Consider the following 5806-nt stretch of genomic DNA (forward strand, 5'->3'; position numbering starts at 1 on the left):
CACGAAATTAACTTGTTTATTTTTCTATGTGAATAAGATTTGGTTAGGTATAAAATTTATATAATAAGCATTAATTGCAATATCCAAAGATATGCTGAGTCCCTGGAAAATGCCATGATGGTCTTAGCTGGATGATTGATGCATAATGCAAAGAAATACCCACTTCTTAGAAACATGGCTATTTTGACTGAACCGATGATAAAAGGTTCTGGTTATCTATTAAGGGGGCTTATTCGGTGGTATGAAGCTAGGAATTAAAAGATTACTCACAAACTTCCTGTTCCAAACTTCCCATTTTCAAAACATTACAGAGATCATGGTCTCAGAGTGTATAAAAAGCCAGCATAAGCTCTCCAGAAGCAATCCTGAAGACACCATGGCCAAGCTCATTCTTGTCACAGGTGAGTTGATAATCTGATGTAGAAATTTAGTCTTGCCTGGTTTTTCCCTCATAGGATATAAAAAGGAAGCAATTTGTACAATACAGCTCTATGCTTTTCTATTCTTTGTAATTGCTAATTTTCTTTCCTTTTTCAGTGCTTCCCTAGCTCTCATAAGTTCGTGAGCTGAGAGAGTACTTCTGCTTTCAGTGGTATCACAGCCATAACAGTAATGGCTCACCTTCATTCAAGGCTTGTTTAGCTCTTCCTTATCTACTCATTCCTTACCCTGCTCTCCTTGCTGTGCCACCTGCCTGAATTTGCTATTGTGTTTATTTCAGTGTTACTGTTCTGGAACAACTTTTTCAGAGACAGGCTGGAGTAGAATCTGAGATAGAGCTATCCCAGGTTTGTTTGTCCTTCTCCTTTCAGAATTATTTAATATTTATCCTTCATTGTCACTTTCCATTGATTACCTAAATTGACACATGAAGAAGCATTAAGTTATTCATAGAGCTAGATTCAGGTGTTTTAAACCAAGTATTCCAAAGCTTATGAGTTGCTTCAAACCTGTGCCCTACACAATTTTTCATTTCATAAATTCATTCAAATGAAGACTGACGATGAATGTTCAAAAGACGCCCAGTAGAGGTGCTCTACTTACATACAGATTCAAATCCAAAATCTTTGCACTGAAGAGAAACAGTCAGAACACTCTCCAATAGAAATCCAGCCATGCATACATGATTAGACAACCTGATTTAAAAAGCAAATCAACACAAAGAGAAACCCTCTTCAAAACTAAACTGCTACTTTGTTGCTAAAAATGGTATCTCACACAAAACAATCTATTTTTGTGGCACTGTTTCTTGACAGATTGATGTAAACAATGGCCAAATTCAAAAGATATTGAATGGCTAATTTTAGATGTTGTTTTGACTTGAGGAAGGCTTGGTTCATTACTATTCTGGAGACTGAGGTTACTATATGTATGCTCTCTAATTAGAGGAACTTTTGAATAATCTCATTCTGTATCACATGCAGAAGTAACAGATTTCAAATTTTATAACAATTGGGACACAGAAGGTGAAACATGAGGACATTGCCAGATTTTACTGATCACTGTGGAGGAGTTTGACCAGCAGTATGTCTCCAAGGTTCATACCTCATACCTGTAAAGTTTATAGGGGGTGTAATGATCAATAGTCAGCAGGATGGCCCAGTAAGATTTTCCCAATATTCCATATTCAATGATCAATAGTCTAGAACATTAAGTCAAATAGGCCATAGATCATCTCTGTGGTATTTTACTAGGTATTGACTTCATCAGAATAAGAGATATGTTACTAACAGAACGACATGAAATTCTTATGCCAACCCAGCACATAATAAATGATTTTACAATTTGTTGTTGTAACGTTCAAGTAAAACATTCTTAACAAAATATCTCCTAGATTTAGTGTAGTCTTATTAATGGAAATCAAACCATAAAATATTTTTTATCCTAGAATGTATACATACGTTGATCTTGCAAAATTATTAAACAGGTAAAAATTTCAAGATTCACAAGAATGCTAGTTCTGTAAAAGTTTTGTACTGGTTCATTCTGCCAGTTCCATGCTAACAAAAATAAGAGTCAGACTCAAAATATATTTATAAATCCCTTGTCGAGAAAGCTTGGATCTTCTCTTATTATATATAACATAAAAGATACCGTTTATTCAAACCTACACCCTGGCACATTGCTAGTTACCTGTGTGCAGATAGCATGTACGTATTTCATTGTCCCATCTTTCTAGCAAATAATCTAGTGCCTGGTACTGACCTAGAATATTTCATGCCTCCAAGAATCCCCACCTCCTCCTTTTTTACCTAAGTTATAGGTCATCAAATGTATTATCAAAAGGAACCACATCCATTCAGAAACAAGAAAATTTCTCTATATGCTAAGGTGCTCATGTACCATGAAAAATACAAATTTTACTATGTAAGAATAGTGTGTAATCCCATGTCAATTCCATACAGAAAATATAGATAATGTTCTCTGAAAATTCTACTGAAATTCCACTTAAATGTTTTACAGTTTCAGAAAATTATTCAAATGACTTGATTCTCAATATGAAAAAGAATAGGATAAGAGACACTTTTATTCATGATGATGATTCAAATCTAAAACTCATCCCTTAAAAGGCATAATCAGAAGGTTTTCGAATAGAAAACCAGATTTGGGTAACTAATGAGACACCATGATTCAAACACACACACACACACACACACACACACACACACACACACACACACACAGTACAAGAAAACAAAAATGCCATCAACAGGAATGATTTCCATCCTAAGCTGCACACTGATAGTCCAAACTGATAACTGGAGTGAGTCATTATGTTTTCTCTGCAACTGCATGTGTTCAATGTTTTCAAACATCAAAAAGGTTCCTGGAGATACTCAGTTATGTGCTTTAGATGTTGCATCAGCTGGGGAAGGCTTGATTCATTACAGCTCTTGGAACTAAGATTCATGAATGTATGAACACTAAGCAGGTGTAGTTGTGAATAATTTCAATCAGAAATTCTTATAGTTCTTGTAGACTTAATTTTTTTGCCAAATTCAATTCTCTTGTAAGATGTAATGATCTACAGATAGTAAGATTATCTACAAGGATTACAAATTTTATGTTTTTCCAATTGTTATGGTTATACCAATTGATCCAGGGAAAGAAATGTGTTCTCCCTCTCTTTCTTTCTTTCTAGGTCTGGCAATTCTTCTGAATGTACAGCTGGGTGAGTTTTCATCAAACCTTTCTTCAACATAAATCTTTAATCCTGGTTCATTATTTTTAATGTGATATTCTGCTAATCATAATTACTTTTTATTTGATATATAGCCTCAAATATCAAACGAGGAAATGTAGAAATTTTGCCTCCTGGGTAGTATAAAAGCATCAGTTTCTCTGCTGTCCTTACTAATGAAATGAGTTGAGAGTTTTGAAATTGACAAGTTTTGAGATTTACAGATATTGTACTTTTCTCTATGTTTGTTTTTTTCATGAGGCTCAAAATTTAATCTGAGTTTGATGATGAATTTGTTACACTTGTATGCAGCCGAGTCATTGGATGGTTAGTAAGTTGTACTCCTTTGCACAAATATTTATAGCATTGATTTCAACCTGAATAATGTATATATGATACACAACAAATAAGATAATAAAGGCAAAACTGTTAGCCAAGGTTAAAGCATCTACAACAGGACACTATTCCTCTGATAACTTTCCACAGGATCTTCCTACCAGCTGATGTGCTACTATACCAGTCGGGCTAAGGACAGGCCAAGAGAAGGGAGTTTCAAACCTGGTAATATTGACCCCTGCCTGTGTACTCACCTGATCTATGCCTTTGCTGGGATGGAGAATAATGAGATCACTTACGCACGTGAGCAAGACTTGCATGACTATGAAGCATTGAATGGTCTGAAAGACAGGTAAGGACAGAGATATCTGATTGGTATCAATGTTCCAATAGTTGCTATATCTCATTGCTTCTTAAAGTGTATGTCAGAATCAACAAAATTGCATGATGATTCCATCAATGTATTCTTCAGTTTTAAATTGAGACAGGCTATATCTTCATCTTTTTATTTATTTTATCAATCATGTCCTTGGTTCTGCATATACCTCTGTATATCTCATAGCCACATGTTATACGACCCCATATTTTGTATGGAGGGTTCTTCCCATACATAGTTCTTAAATATTCTTTCTGGTTCATTCTGTTGTTTGACCAAGACTATGTTCCCATCTCTCAGTTATAATCATCATTTTATTTTCACATTGTATATGTTCAAATATCATTTGTAATTTCACATTTCACATTGTATATGTTCAGATATCATTTGTAATTCAGACCATATTCTATTTGTATGTCTCCCACCTATTTATTTTAATACCTGGACTACAATAAAAAAAAAAAAACAATTTTTGGTTTGATTGGGGTTTGTTTTTTGTTGTTGTTGCTGTTGTTTTATTTGGTTTGGTTTGGTTTGGTTTGGTTTGGTTTGGTTTGGTTTGGTTTGGTTTGGTTTGGTTTGGTTTGGTTTGGTTTGATTTGGTTTTTGGTTGTTTTGTTGTTGTTGTTGTTGTTGTTTGTTTGTTTGTTTGTTTGGGTTTTGGGGGGATTTTGTTTGTTTGTTTGTTTTTTTAAGACATGGTTTCTCTGGAAGTCCTGTTACTCACTCTATAGACCAGTCTGGCCTTGAACTCAGAAATCTGCCTGCCTCTGCCTCCCAGGTGCTGGAATTAAAGGCTTTTGCTAAAACTGCCTGGCTTAACAACCCCAATTTAATTTTGTTGTTGTTGTTTGAGTAGTAATTCTGGATATATGAGGAACACAGCACACTGTCCTTTCACCTAATTCTTGATGATTACTCTGACTTAAGTTGGATTTGTGAATCAAAATAGAGTTGCTCTTGACACACTGTCTCCTCTTTAAAACCTTGGGTATGTGCACTTTGGACATAAACTGAAGAGTGAGGTTTTTTTTTTTAATCATGTGGCAGATCTACCATTTTAAAGATCTTCATAATGCTTTTCTATATAACTGTACTTAGTTATATTTACACCAGGACTGTACAATTTTTTGCTTCATTCACATACTTGATGATATTGATTAGGTTTTATCTTCTATTATTTTAGCGACCTTAAGAGACATGAAAAGATAGTGCAATGCAGATGAAATTTAAATTTTTCTTTAATCATTGTGTTAGGTTTGCTAAATTCAACTGTTAAACAGGTATCTTTCTTTGAGAACAGTGTCCCAAGAATTTTGCTTTTTTTTAATTTTTTATTAGGTATTTTCCTCATTTACATTTCCAATGCTATCCCCAAAGTCCCCCATAAACACCCCCCACTCCCCTACCCACCCAATCCCACTTTTTGGCCCTGGCATTCCTCTATAATGGGGCATATAAAGTTTGCATGTCCAATGGGCCTCTCTTTACAGTGATGGCCTACTAGGTCATCTTTTGATACATATGCAGCTAGAAACAAGAGCTCCCAGGTACTGGTTACTTCATATTGTTGTTCCACCTATAGGGTTGCAGTTCCCTTTAGCTCCTTGGGTACTCTCTCTAACTCCTCCATTGGGAGCCCTGTGATCCATCCAATAGCTGACTGTGAGCATCCACTTCTGTATTTGCTAGGCCCCGGCCTAGTCTCACAAGAGACAGCTATATCTGGGTTCTTTCAGAAAAATCTTGCTAGTGTATGCAATGGTGTCAGCGTTTGGAAGCTGATTATGAGATGGATCCCTGGATATGGCAATCAGAGGATGGTCCATCCTTTCATCACAGCTCCAAATTTTATCTCTGTAACTCCTTCCATAGGTGATTGTTCCCAATTCTAAGAAGGGGCAAAGTGTCCA

The 5806-nt window shown here is 35.5% G+C and overlaps 1 long non-coding RNA gene across 1 annotated transcript; it reads left to right on the forward strand.

The window, feature by feature from the left end:
* Window positions 1-352: 352 nt before the first annotated feature.
* LOC110288213 lies at window positions 353-3819 on the forward strand. Its single transcript, XR_002377277.2, has 3 exons — window positions 353-401; window positions 3143-3172; window positions 3668-3819. It is a non-coding gene; the product is annotated as an uncharacterized LOC110288213 (long non-coding RNA).
* Window positions 3820-5806: the final 1987 nt, after the last annotated feature.

This window comes from Mus caroli, unplaced genomic scaffold (genome assembly GCF_900094665.2).
Source record: "Mus caroli unplaced genomic scaffold, CAROLI_EIJ_v1.1 scaffold_24157_1, whole genome shotgun sequence".
NCBI lineage: Eukaryota > Metazoa > Chordata > Mammalia > Rodentia > Muridae > Mus > Mus caroli.